General features: G+C 38.8%; 1 long non-coding RNA gene across 1 annotated transcript in view; it reads left to right on the top strand.

Annotated features, from left to right (window-relative positions):
• The window catches only part of LOC130681468 (uncharacterized), a 52,824-nt gene extending 39,416 nt beyond the window's left edge, over positions 1-13,408 (top strand). The window contains exon 2 of the long non-coding RNA XR_008994646.1: positions 13,313-13,408. This is a non-coding gene — a long non-coding RNA (uncharacterized LOC130681468). The remainder of the gene's footprint in view (positions 1-13,312) is intronic.
• Positions 13,409-16,386: the final 2,978 nt, after the last annotated feature.

The following is a 16,386-nucleotide window of genomic DNA, read 5'->3' on the forward strand; positions in this document are numbered from 1 at the left end:
ATGGTTGAAGTAGCTGACATTCCCACAAGCAATGTAGGAGGGTTTCCCTTTCTCCCCATCCTTGCCAGCATTTGTTGTTCTTAGTCTTTTGGGTGTTAGCCATCCCAACTGGTTTGAGGCAATACCTCATTATGGTTTTAATATGCATTTCCCTGATAATAAGTGATGTGGAACATCTTTATGTGTATGTTGGCCATCTGAATTTTTGGAGAAGTGTCTGTTCATATCCTTTGCCCAATTTTTAATATGGTTATTTGATTTTTGGGTGTTGAGGTGTGTGAGTTCTTTTTTGTTTTTTTTCTTTTTAACAGTGTTTTTTAAAAATTATGGTATTATTGATTTATACTCTAATGAAGGTTTCACATGAAAAAACAATGTAGTTACTGCATTCACCCATGTTATCGTGGCCCCCGCATACCCCATTGCAGTCACAGCCCAACAGTATAGTAAGATGCCACAGAGTCACTATTTGCCTTCTCTGTGCTACACTGTCTTCCCCACGATCCTCCCCACACCATGTTTGCCAATCACAATACCCCTAAAACCCTTTTTGCTTGCTCCCCACCCACCCTCCCAAACCCCTCCCCTTTGGTAACTGTTAGTCCCTTCTTGGAATCTGTGAGTTTTGTTGCTGTTTTGTTCCTTCAGTTTTGCTTCGTTGTTATACTCCACAAATGAGGGAGATGATTTGGTGCTTTTCTTTCTCTGCCTGGCGTATTTCACTGAGTATAATACTCTCCAGCTCCATCCATGTTGTTGCACATGGTAGGATTTGTTTTCTTCCTTTAGCTGAATAGTATTCCATTGTGTATATGTGTGACATCTTTATACATTCATCTACTGATGGACACTTAGGTTGCTTCCATATCTTGGCTATTGTAAATAGTGCTGCAATAAACATAGGGGTACATATGTCTTTTTGAATTTGAGAAGTTATATTCTTTGGGTAAATTCCTTGGAGTGGAATTCCCAGGTCAAATGGTATTTCTATTTTTAGTTTTTGAGGAACCCCCATATTGTTTTCCACAATAATTGAACTAGCTGATATTCCCACCAGCAGTGTAGGAGGGTTCCCCTTTCTCCACATCCTCGCCAGCATTTGTTGTTCTTAGTATTTGCCATGCTGGCCATCCTTACTGGTGTGAGGTGATGTCTCATTGTGGTTTTTATTTGCATTTCCCTGATAATTAGTGATGGGGAGCATCTTTTCATGTGCCTGTTAGCCATCTGAATGTCTTTGGAGAATTGTCTGTTCTTATCATCTGCCCATTTTTTAATCAGATTATTTACTTTTTGGGTGTTGAGGCTTTTGAATTCTTTGCATATTTTGGATGTTAACCCCTTATCGAGTATGTTGTTTACAAATACATTCTCCCATACTGTAGGATGCCTTTTTTGTTCTGCTGATGGTGTCCTGTCCTGTATGTACAGAAGCTTTTTAGTTGCTATAGTCCCATGTGTTCATTTTTGCTTTTGTTTCCCTTGCCTGAGGAGATGCATTCAGAAAAAAGTTGCAAAGGTGTATATTCAAGAGACTTTTACCTGTTTTCTTCTAAGACTTTTATGGTTTCATGACTTACATTTACGTCTTTGATCCATTTCAAGTGTACTTTTGTGTATGGGCTTAGACAATAATACAGTAATCCGGTGTCATTCTCTTGCATATAGTTGTTCACTTTTGCCAACACCTGTTGTTGAGGAGGCTGTCATTTCCAAATTGTATGTCCATGGCTCCTTTATTGTATATTAATTGACCATATATGCTTGGGTTTATATCTGGACTCTCTATTCTGTTCCACTGATTTGTGGGTCTGTTCTTGTGCCAGTAACAAATTGTCTTGATTACTGTGGCTTTGTAGTAGAGCTTGAAGTTGGGGAGCATAATTCCCCCAGCTTTATTCTTCCTCCTCAGGATTTCTTTGGCTATTTGGGGTCTTTGGTGGTTCCATATGAATTTTAGAACTATTTGCTCTAGTTCGTTGAAGAATGCTGTTGGTATTTTGATAGGGATTGCATTAAGTGTGTAGATTGTTTTAGGCAGGATGGCCATTTTGACAATATTAATTCTTCCTATCCATGATCGCAGAATGTGTCTCCATTTATTGGTATGTTCTTTAATTTCTCTCATGAGTGTCTTGTAGTTTTCAGGGTATAGGTCTTTCACCTCCTTGGTTAAGTTTATCCTAGGTATTTTATTCTTTTTGATGCAATTGTGAATGTAATTGTTTTCCTGATTTCTCTTTCTGCTAGTTCATCATTAGTGTATAGGAATGCAACAGATTTCTGTGTATTTTGTATCCTGCAACTTTGCTGTATTCTGATATCAGTTCTAGTAGTTTCAGAGTGGATTCTTTAGGGCTTTTTATGTACAATATCATGACATCTGCGACAGTGATAGTTTAGCTTCTTTACCAGTCTGGGTGCCTTTTATTTCTGTGTGTTGTCTGATCGCCGTGGCTAGGACCTCCAGAACTATGTTAAATAAAAGTGGCAAGAGTGGGCTTCTTGTGTTGTTTCCAATCTTAAAGGAAAAGCTTTCAGCTTCTTGCTGTTAAGTATGTTGGCTTTGAGTTTTTCATATATTGCCTTTTATTATATTGAGATACTTGCCTTCTATCTTGAGAGTTTTTGTCATGAATGGATGAGGAATTTTGTCCAGTACTTTTTCAGCATCTATTGAAGGTGATCATGTGGTTTTTGTCCTTCTTTTTGTTGATGTGTATGATATTAATGGATTTTTGCTTATTGTACCTTCCTTGCATCCCTGGGGTAAATGCTACTTGAGCATGATGGATGATCTTTTTGATACATTTTTTAATTCAGTTTGCTAGTATTTTGTTGAGTATTTTTGCATCTATGTTCATCAGGGATATTGGTCTGTAATTTTTTTGTGTGTGTTGTCTGCCTGGTTTTTGTATTAGAGTGATGCTGGCCCCATAGAATGAGTTTGGGAGTATTCCCTCCTGTTCTGTTTTTTGGAAAAGTTTAAGGAGAATGGGTATTAGGTCTTCACTAAATGTTTGATAAAATTCTGAGGTAAATACATCTGGCCCAGGAGTTTTGTTCTTGGGTAGTTTTTGATTACCAATTCAATTTCATTGCTGGTATTTAGTCTGTTCAGATTAAATGTTTCTACTCTGGTCAGCCCTGAGAGGTTGTATTTTTCTTGAAAGTTGTCCATCTTCTAGGTTATCCAGTTTTTTAGCATTTAATTTTTCATAGTATTCTCTCATAATTCTTTGTATTTCTGTTGTGTCCATAGTGATTTTTCCTTTCTCATTTCTGATTCTGTTTATGTGAGTAGACTCTCTTTTTTTCTTGGTAAGTCTGGCACGGGAGTTATTTATTTCATTTATTTTCTCAAAGAACCAGCTCTTGCTTTCATTGATTGTTTCTATTGTTTTATTCTTCTCGATTTTATTTATTTATGCTCTGGTCTTTATTATGTCCCTCCTTCTACTGACTTTGGGCCTCATTTGTCCTTCTTTTTCTAGTTTTGTTACTTGTGAGTTTAGACTGTTTATATGGAATTGTTCTTTCTTGAGATAAGTTGGTATTGCAATATATTTCCTTCTTAGCATGGCCTTTGCTGTGTCCCATAGATTTTGCAGTGTTGAGTTATTGTTGTCGTTTGTCTCCATATATTGCTTGATCTCTGTTTTTATTTGTTCATTGATCCTTTGATTATTTAGAAGCATGTTGTTAAACCTCCATGTGTTTGTGGGCTTTTCTGTTTTTTTTTTTGTTTGTTTAATTTATTTCTAGCTTCATACCTTTGTGATCTAAGAAGTTGGTTGGTAGAATTTCAGTCTTTCTGAATTTACTGAGGCTGTTTTTGTGGCCTAGTATATGATCTGTTCTTGAAAATGTTCCATGTGCACTTGAGAAGGATGTGTATCCTGTTGCTTTTGGATGAAGTGTTCTGTAGATTTCCATTAGGTCCATGTGTTCTAATACATTGTTCAGTGCCTCTGTGTCATTACTTATTTTCTGTCTGGTTGATCTATCCTTTGGAGTGAGTGGAGTACTGAAGTCTCCTAAAATACCATTGCGTTCTATTTCCCCCTTCAATTCTGTTAGTATTTGTTTCACATATGTAGGTGCTCCTGTGTTGGGTGCATAGATATTTATAATGGTTATGTCCTCTTGTTGGATTAATCCCTTTATAATTATGTAATGTCCTTTGTCTCTTGTGGCTTTCTTTGTTTTGAAGTCTATTTTGTCTGATACAAGTACTGCAACTCCTGCTTTTTTCTCCCTATTAGTTGCATGAAATATGTTTTTCCATCCCTTCACTTTTAGTCTGTGTATGTGTCTGGGTTTGAAATGAGTCTCTTGTAGGCACCATATAGATGGGTCTTGTTTTTTTATCCATTCCTTGACTCTATATGTCTTTTGATTGGTGCATTCAGACTATTTACATTTATGGTGATTATTGATATGTATGTACTTATTGCCATTGCAGGGTTTAGATTCATGGTTATCAAAGTTCAAGGATAATTTCCTTACTATCTAATGGTCTAATTTAACTCACTTAGTATGCGGTTATAAACACAATCTAAACATTCTTTTTTTCCTCCCCCTTCTTCCTCCTTCCTTCTTTATATATTAGGTATCATATTCTGTACTTTTTGTCTATCCCTTGACTTACCGTGGGGGTAATTGATTTGATTTTGTATCTGCTTAGTAACTAATTGGTCTACTTTCTTTACTATGGTTTTATTTCTTCTGGTGATAGCTATTTTTCCTTAGGTACACTTCCATCTATAGTAGTCACTCTAAAATACACTGTAGAGATGGTTTGTGGGAGGTAAATTCTCTCAGTTTTTGCTTATCTGGAAGTTGTTCAATCCCTCCTTCAAATTTAAATGATAATCCTGCCACGTATGGTATTCTGCTCTATTGCATTAAATATATCATGCCACTCCCCCTGGCCTATGAGATTTCTGTTGAGAAGTCTGATGATAGCCTGATGGGTTTTCCTTTGTAGGTGATTTGTTTTCTCTCTCAGGGTGCTTTTAATACTCTGTCCTTGTCTTTGATCTTTGCCATTTTAATTACTATATGTCTTGGTGTTATCCTCCTTGGGTCCCTTGTGTTGGGAGATCGTGCACCTCCATGGCCTGATATACCATCTCCTTCCCAGATTGGGGAAATTTTCAGCAGTTATCTCCTCAAAGACAGTTTCTATCCCTTTTTCTCTCTTCTTCTTCTTCTTGTACCCCTGTAATGTGAATATTGTTCCCTTTGGATTGTTCACACAGTTTTCTCAATGTTCTTTCACTCCTAGAGATCCTTTTTTCTCTCTGTGTCTCATATTCTTTGTATTTCTTTTCTCTAACTTCTATTACATTTACCATCTCCTCTACATCATCTAATCTGCTTTTGAATCCCTTCATTGTGTGTGTCATTTCAGAAACTGTTTTTTGAATGTATCTCATTCCTGAATTCCTTCCTGAGTTCTTGAATATTTTTCTGTACGTCCATTAGCATGTTTATAATTTTTATTTTGAAATCTCTTTCAGGAAGAGTGATAAGTTCATTTTCACTTGGCTCTCTTTCTTGTGTTTGTGGGATTTTGGTTTGAACCAGGTTGCTTTGTTGTTTCATATTTGTATGTGGCGACCTCTAGTGCCCAGAAGCCCAACTCTCTGGACCTGCTCATCCCCTGGAGCGATAGCTGGGGTCACAGGGGAGTGGCAGTGGTGCCTGTCAGGAGGAAAGAGGTCTTTTCCTGCTTCCCGGCTGTAGTGCCTGTCTCCACTGCCAGGGCCAGTGGGCCGAGCATGCAGGGAGAAGCCACTATGCTTTGCACTTGTAGCTGCTGTAGGTGGGGCTGCTCTCTGCCTGGCCTGGCACAATGGTTGGTTTGTGAGCCAGTGTCAGTCGGGAGGAAGGCGCAGCAGGTTCCGTATCACGGTGGGGGGCCTTGGAGCCACTTAGGCAGTGATGAGGATGTTGTGACTGAACCTTCTGAAAGTTCCCAACCTGTTGGGCAGAGTGCCCCCGGACAATTTTGTCCACCTGTCCTTTCACCTAAAGAGCAAGCTCTGTGCAATCCTTGCCCCTTTAGCAGCCCTCTCTCTGTTAGGAAGTCTCTCAGACTGCCTGCCTTTGTTTTGTCCCGGAATGGCTGGTTGTGGGTATCTGTTTTCCACAAGAACTGAAATATTAGTGTCTCCAGGTATTCTGTCTGTCTCATGTTCCCAACCCCACTAATCTCCAGAGCACCATGTAATGTAGGTTCATGCTCCCAGAGCAGATCTTCCAGGGCTGGGTGTTCAGCAGTCTTAGTCCTCCACCCCCTCCCTGCTCTGTTTCTCTTCCTCCCGCCAGCGAGCTGCAGTGGGGGAAGGCTTGAGTCCCTCTGAGTTATGGCTTTGGTACTTTACCCTTTTCCTTGAGGTCTGCTGTTTTCCCCAGGTGTAGACTGTCTGCCACAGCTTTTTTTCCTCTTGCTCTTTCAGTATATGATGTGTTTGGTATATTTTTATATTGTATGTGGTTTTAGGAGGAGGTTTCTGTCTTACCTCTCATGCCACGATCTTTAATCCACTCTAAAAATCCTAAGGTTTTTAAAAAATAAGGTATTTACACTTGATGTCTTGGGAGAGTGTGACCTCCCCTTCCCTTTCCTTCATCTTTCTTTACCATTCAGATTTAAGATTGTGAGGAGTATTTTTTTTAAGTGTTAATTTATGCTGAAAATTCCCAGGATACAATAAAGTATCTAGAATACCTAGCATATGTATTTAGGACTTTGGGAAACTTTTAAATCATCAATCTGTAGAATCTCTCCTCATAAAGCAGTACAGTGCTTAAATGGCATGTTTTTTAGTCAGTGGGAATACTTTTTTCTGAAGAATTTCCACTATCTCCACATAACTGAGGACATTAGTGTAGCAAGGCCACATTTCCTGGGTAATGTGCCTGACACTTAAGTAACTGTGTTTTATTCACAATAGATAAATTACTTTTACTGTAACTTGCTGTGTGATATAGAGTGGGTGCATCTAATAATAACCAATTAAGTTTACAATTTAGAAAGAAAATATTCCTACAAAATAGTTTTTTGATTAATGACGTTAAAAATCAGGTTCTGTTGAGTAAAGAACAGGCCAATCAGTGTTACGTCATAGTGTTAGAAAGGAATTCAAGTGTTCACATGAGAGAAACTTCCAGAAAAGGAAAATTAGGCATCATAACTGTAATAATTATGTTGTAAACATTAAGAAATTAATATACTTTATTACATGTATGAATATATATATATCTGCCTATATCAAGAAAGAGAAGTATTTTAAACATTGAGAAAGTACATTTTGATAAACACCTATGTACCCACTCTACTAAATCTTAACATTATTTCCCTGACTTCTCAGGATATATGAAGGAGCTGCTGGTCAGTTAGATGTGATTCAGGTTAATCATTGAATGAATACTAATTAGTGAACTGTGGTATGTATGGTTTACTCTTAACTCAGTTCCCTTAGGCTTGAATGTAGCATATTCTTCTGATTCACCCCTTCATGCCACAGCTTTCTTATTAATGTGTAACAGTGAACCTTCCCCTTTGTCCTCTTACCTAAAGCAACTGTGGAAGAATGTAACAAATATCTAAAATGACCCATATACATTTACATTACTCTTACGGGGAAATGTATTTGTGACTAATAATTTTATTCCAGTTTAGTGCACATTACAAGAATGAAAAAGAAAGACTGGGATTTTGCATCCTGGCGCTCCTTCTGGTTTGGACAGGTTACTTAACGACTCCGTGTGCTTTATTAATACCTTTCATATAGGCGAGTTCAGAAAATTAAGAGAGTCAGTGTAAATATATGGCACACAGAAGTTGCTCAGTGAAGGTTACTTGAATATTACTAGCCTTTCAAGTGGGTGAATTTGCTAAAGTCTTATTTCCAAATTTGCAGGGGCATTTCTATACCCAAATACTTGAGTTCTCTTTGTGTTCTCCACTGCCAAACAAAGCATGGTTTAAAATTAAATGTCATCATCCAACCCTTAGTACCCCTGCTGATTGTTTTCATTGTGCTCTTGGTTTATTTTGTACCTAGGGTTGGATGGGCACATAACAAGTGCTTTGTGAACCTTAAACTAAGTGAAAATAGATTGTTCAGATGAAAGGTATGTGAATAAGTCAGTTTTGGGGCAGCTCTGGAGAACTCTTGCCAAAACTGGTATCTTTGTTTCGGTCTTCAGAGGCTATTAAATGTGATCACTGAGTCATCCTTGCTGTTTTTCTCTGTCCCCTGGCTGTCTCTCTTAAGACCCTGAAGCTTGCCAGCCACAGGATGTTTAAAAGGCAGAGTAGGTGTTAGCCCAGGGGCAGTTTGTTTATTTAAAGAAAAATAATTAAGTTCAAACATCCCTACCATGTCAAAACTAGTCTAGTTGTGTTAGAGTTACTGAGTTCTTTTGATTCTTTCTGGTGGTCATCGTGCCTAAAGATAATAGATAAAATTGGAAGTCTCTAAGTTTTCCTGAGATTGTTTGGAACTTCGTAATGTAATGCCAAAGAGAAATCCCTAAAGAAGTGGGAGGCAAAGGAATGCCATTTATTTTGCTAGTTATTTTTTAATGGGACTTAATTCAAATCTTTCACCACTCCTTTCTAGAATTATGGATACAGATGATTTAAAAAACAACCCCCGCCAAAAAAACCCACAAAACCAAATAGAAAAACAAACAAAAAACTCACTGTGGTTAGTTACATCTTCATTAATTCTTTGAAGTTGAGCTCATAGAATCTTTTAAAAGGGGCAATATAGTTTTATAGATGTTTAGACACAAAGATGTGGAAATTGATGACTTGTGTTTCAAATGATATCATTTCCAGAATTTATGACTTATTTCTCCTTACATATTCTATGCCAGATAAGAAAATTTGAGGCAGATATTTTGGGCTTGCTTAGGGTACCAGGGTGTATCTCTTTTGATGAAATAGCTTGTAAAAAACCAAGTCCTAAAGGAAGTGGAAGAGGAATAAACCAGAGAGATACCTGGTGTTCCAGGCAGAGGGAAAATAAGTCCCGAGATCCTGATGTAAGAACATGCATGATGAGTTTGAGGAGAGGAAAGAGGCCAGTGTGGCCAGAATTGAGTGAATAAAGGGGTAGAGTGGTAGGAGATTAGAGACATGGGGAAGGAAAATAATCAGATCGTGGTCCCTTGTGGCCTTTGTAAGGACTTTGGCTTTTAGACTAGTGAGATGGACTTGGAGGGTTTAAGCAGAAGAATGACATGATCTGACTATGAAAAGGACTAACTTGACTAACTTGCTGAGGGGTTATTTCTCATTACCAAGCGGAGATGCTGGGGATCAGATAGGGAACTACTGCAGTAGTGCAGATGAGAAAGAAGGTGGCTTGGCCCATGCTGGTAAGAGTGGAAATGGTACTACTACGGAATTTATATTTAATATTTTGAAACTAGAGCTCCATAGATGAACACGTAATTGATAGTGATGAGTACTTTTGCACATTAATATATGATTGACCTGTTTGAATGATCAGATTAGTCATTGGGTTCAAGTTTTGTCAGCCTGACTTACCCATTATTTTAAAGTTTCCCATCTACCTTTTTACCTAATGGCTTTAGCTACCATTGATCATTTTTGATATCTGTTATTTCATTAGTGTTATAAAATGTTGATTTTCTTATCCTATCATTTCCTTCTACATTCATTATTTGGAGTCCTGTGAAAAAAGAGCTTTCACTTACTCACTGCTTGGTTACTCTGGGATATGTTTCATATAAGAAAGCTAGGATAAATGCTTCATTCTTGTCCTCTGTCAACTTTCAGAATAATAAGGTAGTGCCCTAGCAATTTCCAAAGATGACCATGAATTAAAAAAATATATGTTTACTGTTTCGGTTGTTGATGGTCATTATCATTCTGGTATTCAGTGTTGTTCATTTGGGCTTAAAACATGTCTCCAAAGCCAAAACTCTAACACAAGGTATGTTCTGTGAAGCTGTCATCTTCCATCCTTATCCCTTCTACCCTGCTTTTCTCTTTTCACTGTAGCTGACTATTTTAAGTGGTTTTTGTTTATCCTTCCATTGCTTCTTTTTGAAAGAAAAAAAGAACAAGTCTATATTAATACTTGTATTACCCCCTCCCACACAATTTTAATAAAAAGTAGCATTTTGTGGAATAATAATTTAGCCATGTGAGAGATTTTTGCCTCTCAACAGTAGTTGCACCAGTTTACTTACATTCCCAGCAGGAGGGGAAGTAGGGAACTGTTGGGTTCCTTGAGGGTATTCTTGAGACCTTTCAACTTTATTTTTATTGAAGTATTGTTGATATGCAATCTTATGTTGGTTTCAAACATACAACACAGTGGTTCAACAGTTACCCATATTATTAAATCCCCACCCCCTCTAGTGCGGTTAGTATCTATCAATGTAATAAGATGTTACAGAATCATTGACTATATTCTCCATGCTGTAATGCTGTCCCTGTGACCGATTTATATTGTTATTAATGCCGTCCCTGTGACCAATTTATATTGTTATTGCGAATTACTGTGCCCCTTTATCCCCTTCACCCTCCCTCTCACCCTCCCCAAACCTTCCCCTTGGTAACTGGTAGTCACTTCTCAGTGTGTCTGTGAGTCTAGTGCTGTTTTGTTCTTTCCATTTTCCTTTGTTTTTATACTCCACAAATAACTGAAATCATATGGTATTTGTCTTTCTCTGCCCTCTAGTTGCAAATGGTAGGATTTCCTTTCTTTTTATGGGTGAACAATAATTCCATTGTGTATATATACCACATCTTTATCCATTCATCTACTGATAGGCACTTATATCTTGGCTTGGACCATATCTTGGCTATTGTAAATAGTGCAGCGATAAACATAGGGTGCATATGTCTTTTTGAATCAGGGATTTTGTTTTCTTTGGGTAAATTTCTAGGAGTGGAATTTCTGGGTCAAATGGTATTTCTATTTTTTAGCTTTTTGTGGAATCTCCATACTGCTTTCCACAGCAGTTGCACCAATTTACATTCCCACCAGCAGTGTAGGAGGGTTCCCTTTTCTCCGCATCCTTGCCAGCATTTGTTATTTCTTGTCTTTTGGATAGTGGCCATCCTAACTGGTGTGAAGTGATAATCTCATTGTAGTTTTAATTTGCATTTCCCTGATGATTAGTGATGTGGAGCATCTTTTCATGTGCCTGTTGGCCATCTGAATTTTTTCTTTGTATAAGTGTCCAGGTCCTCCACCTATTTTTTTAATTGGGTTATTTGTTTTTTTGGATGTTGAGGAGTATGAGTTTTTTATGTATGTTGGATGGTAACTCTTTATCAGGTGAGTTGTTTATGAATATATTCTCCCATATTTTGAAATGCCTTTTTGTTTTGCTGATGGTGTCCTTTGATGTACAGAATATTTTTAGTTCAATGTAGTCCCACTTGTTCATTTTCGATTTTGTTTCCTTTGCCCCAGTAAATGTGTCCAGGAAAAAATTGCTCATGTTTATTCAAGAGATTTTTGCCTCTCTTTTCTTCTAAGAGTATTACGGTTTCATGACTTACATTTAGGTCTTTGATCCATTTCCAGTTGACTTTTGTGTATGGAGTTAGACAATAATCTAGTTTCATTTTTCTTAAATTTAGCTGTCCAGTTTTCTCATTACCAGTTGTTGAAGAGGCTGTCTTTTCCCCATTGTGTATTCGTGACTCCTTTATCATATGTTAATTGACTGTATGTGTGTGGGTTTATATCTGGGCTGTCTGTTCTGTTCCATTGATCTGTGGGTCTGTTCTGGTGACAGTACCAAACGGTTTTGATTACTTGTGGTTTTGTAGTAGAGCTTGAAGTTAGGGAGTGTAATCTCCTCTGCTTTGTTCTTCTTTCTCAGGATTGCTTTGGCTATTCAGGGTCTTTTGTGGTTCCCTACGAATTTTAGAACTATTTGTTCTAGTTGATTGAAGAATGCTGCTGGTATTTTGATAGGGGTTGCATTGAATCTGTAAATTGCTTTGGGCAGGATGGCCATTTTGACAATATTAATTCATCCTATCATGAGCATGGGATAGAGTTCCATTTATCAGTGTCGTCTTATTTTCTCTGATGAGTGTGTTACAGTTTTTGGAGTACAGGTGTTTCACCTTCTTGGTTAGGTTTATTCCTGGGTATTTTATTCTTTTTGATCCAGTTGTAAATGGAGTTGTTTTCCTGATTTCTCTTTCTGCTCGTTTGTTTTTAGTATATAGAAATGTGACAGATTTCTGTGTATTAATTTTGTATCCTGCAACTTTGTTGAATTTAGTTATTCTAATAGGTTTTGGTGGTGTCTTTAGGGTTTTCTATGTGTAACATCATGTCGTCTGCAAATAGTTTACAGTTTAATTTCTTCCTTATCAATCTGGATGCCTTTTATCTCCTTATCTTGAGAGCTTTCAACTTTTCACTCCTTAAAACTTTTTTTCTCATATTCGTAGCTGTCTGCACAGGCACCCCAAAAGAAACTATATGTTTAAAAAAGAAAAAGACACCAACCACACATTGGCAGTAGTAGCGAAATTGCATATCTAGCAATTGCCCTTCTAAGAGTTTTTCCCTGACGTTGCACAAACAAAATTACAAAGTGATACATGCTTTTGTTCTGTTTCTTGAGGGTTGGTACCATGTCTTGATTGTCTTTTGTTTATGAGCTTTCTTTATTGGGGGAGAAAACAGTGATTGTAGTTGGCATTAACATCAATGGTGTATGTGTAGAAGAAATGGCATTTTGAGACTTTGCCGTTTTGAAATGCTGTCAGATGGAAGATTTTATCAATTCCAGTTAAATTATCAATTTTTTCATTCTTCCGGTTAATGTTTACTGAGCACTTACTGCGCAGTGTTCATTGTCTCAGGTGCTGGAAAGATATCCATAAATAAAACAGATAAAAGTCTCCTCTGGACCTTACTGTCTACATGTGTGGAAAAATAGACAAATAAGCATAATAAATATTTACAGTTCTCGTCTTTCTCTCCCTTTTTTCATCGAGTCTATACATGGCAAGACTCTGGTAGATGAAAGGGATTGAGGACTGAAGAGGTTATAGGTTTTTATACTCAGTACATATAACATAGCTGTTTAATTCTGGTCCTGTGGGATGATAGCCTATGTTCCACCCCTTCCACCTACCCCTCAGCCCTTTTAATGTTTTTTACTAGCAGGTTGTCCCAGGACTGATTTGATAGTCCCCTCTAGTCAGTAAATTTAGAAAGTTGCCTTAAAGATTTTATGTTTTCATTATAATATATTCTTAATTACTACATCTTTATTTCAGAAATGACCATTAAGAAGTAGATGCCCAGATGCAAAGTGATGAAACAGTCCAATTTGTCATAAAGTAAGATGCAGCTGTGGATTTCAACCAGATTAGTAAGTGTGGCCAAAGTTTTTTTTAACTTTATACTTATTTTATCTACTTTGAAAGACATTTAATAAAAAATACAGTGGGCATTAAAAAGAAGTGTCAACTTGTATTTACTTGGATTGTAGTATAAATTCTAGCAATCCAAGGTGTATGTCTGTGCTATACCTTTTTAAGAACCATAGAGGTAATATTATAAAAACATAGCTTTAGAGGAAATACATGAAAAAGAGTCATTCTAATACCACTATCCAAATACAGCTACTCTTAATTTTTGGGTATTTGTTTTCCCTACCAGTCTGTTCTACACATTTAAATATATATATAAATTTGAGCATAGTGTTGCAGAGACTTATGCTTCTTGTATATCTTTTTAAATTAAATTTGTCTCAGATGTTTCTCCCTGGGAATAAAAATGTACCTTTTACTAACAGGGTTTCTTATTGGAGTAATTAAAATGTTCTGGAATTAGATGATGGTTAATGGTTGAACAACTTTGTGAAAATAGTAAAAACTGCTGAATTTTACACATTAAATGAATGAATTTTACAAGTGAATTATACCTTAAAAGTACCCTTCAGAATATCAAATCTTGGCTAGAGTAAAACCAAAAAACCAAGTACTGATGTTTTGAAATACGAAAACGTGCCCACAACATTATGTACCTAGCAAAAATGATAAACTTTTAGAATCCACATTCAAGAAGCTAACCTTCAAGAAACTACCATTTGTCAAGGTTAGGATATGAAGTTACTTGTAATGATTATTAAAATACTAGCTTTTCCAGTGTCTTGCCAATGGGTTTCAGCCCCGGGCAAGTTCACTATGGATTCAATGTGACCAAAGAAATTGACAGCAAAACGTTCTTTGGGGTGAAAGGGTTTATTATCTGGCTTGTTCTCCCTGTGGTAGGTCAAGCAGTAGCATCTCTGCCTCTGCCCAGAGCACTGGGCTGAGCTCTCTATATAGCACAATAATAGCTTATTGCCTAAAGGTCTGGACGCGGTAGCCTAGCAACAGGTGAGTTACGTCATCAGGTGGTTTAAGTTCAGTGAGGATCCTGGCCATAGGAAACCCAACTTCCCTACACTTCACCCCTCCAGGATTCTCGCCTTACAATCTGTACACTTTCAGTCTTCTGCAATGGACCCTGTGCGAGAAAGCTGGAGCACTGTGACCAGATTCCACAATAGCAACAGAGGATAACAACTTAGAGATAATAAAAATTAGGATACAGCAAGATTTTGATACAGGTAACAAAAATTATAATAATCCTCAAACCAGAGGAGGTTCCTAATAACAAAACTTTTAATAATCCTCAAACCAGAGGAAGTTCTCAATCCACAAAGACTTTAGGGTCGATAAGACACATGTTTTAATGCTACCGACATAGGCAAATCCTGTCCATCAGGTAGGATGCATGCAAGAGAGTGGTCCTGTGATAGGACTGAAGCAAAAGAGGGATCCCCTCCAGGTCTAGTATACCATACTTTTACTCCTTTCCCTGTGGGGGTTGCTGAAGGGTCTATATATAGTGCTACTGGAGGTGCATGCACTGGACATAATGATAAAACAACACTCCCCGGTAAGATGCTCCTACCTTCTGACTGTTCAGGATACACTACTGTGACCTTTGGTGGCCACTCTACTGTTATTCCAGGAATACACAGGAGAGCCAGCCATCGTTGGTCCAGGTGTCGAAAGGTCGAAGGCCACATCCACTAAATGGAGTCTCCGGGATTCAGTGCAGTTGGTGTTGGCAGCAAGATGTTATTCTGGTGGCCAAACCTCAACTTCAGTGATTCTTCCTTGGTTTGTACTTGCAGTTGTATAGGGGAGGCAGCCATATGCGTTCACATGTCTACGGGGCTCACGGCTACCTTTCGGGGTCTGTTGTTCAAACACCGTAGCATGGTCCATAAGCAGACTGAACATCTCCGCAGACTATTGGTATCTGACTTTAGTCCAGATTTTAGCAAGCTATTGTGCCCCTCTATCATGCCTGCTGCAGTAGATTGCATGGCACATGAAACTTTCATTTGATTCCCAGCTGGCGCACTCATTCCTGCAGTGTATGTCCATTAAAATGGGTGCCCTGAGGAGGGTGGAGCCAAGATGGCGGCGTGATTAGAGCAGTGGAAATCTCCTCCCAAAACCATATATATTTTTGAAAATATAACAAATACAACTATCCCTAAAAGAGAGACCAGAAGATACAGGACAACAGCCAGGCTACATCTACACCTGCAAGAACCCAGTGCCTCACAAAGGGGATAAGATACAAGCCACGGCCTGGCAGGACCCGAGCGCTCCTCACCCCAGCTCCCGGCAGGAGGAGAGGAGTCGGAGCGGGGAGGGAGAGGGAGCCCAGGACTGCTAAATACCCAGCCCCAGCCATCCGCACCGGGAATGCAGATACACAGTGCATGGGATGCTGGATACTAGGGAAACAGGATAGTAAAACCTGCGAGCGGGTCCCTGCAGCCAGTGTTCCCGGGACAAAGAAAAGCGAGTGCTTTTTGAAAGTCTTAAAGGGACAGGGACCCCACAGCTGGACAGAAGTGTCCCGGGACACTCAGCCCAGCTGCTGGGAATCCCGGGGAACTCCGGACGCCCTAACCCCCTGGGCGGCAGCGCAGCTCAGAGGCCCCTCACGGTGATAAACAGCCTCCCACCCATTCCCCCTCTGATGTGGCTCCGCCATAGCGGAGCAGCAGCCTGAAAGCGGCCATGCCCACAGCAACCACGGAGCTTACTCCACAGAGGCCGGGCAAGAATCAGAGACCCCGTCTGTGCGCAGCTGCCCAGGACAAGCGGCTAGGGATCACCATTCTCCCAGGAGAGGAAGGCCACAAACTAGCAAGAAGGGACGTTCTCCCAGCCGACACACGCGCCAGCTCTCCACAACTACCTCTATTGCCATGAAAAGGCAGAAGAATTTGATCCAGACCAAAATCAAAGAGACAACCCCTGAGAAGGAGCTTGGA

This window comes from Manis pentadactyla, chromosome 18 (genome assembly GCF_030020395.1).
Source record: "Manis pentadactyla isolate mManPen7 chromosome 18, mManPen7.hap1, whole genome shotgun sequence".
Lineage (NCBI taxonomy): Eukaryota > Metazoa > Chordata > Mammalia > Pholidota > Manidae > Manis > Manis pentadactyla.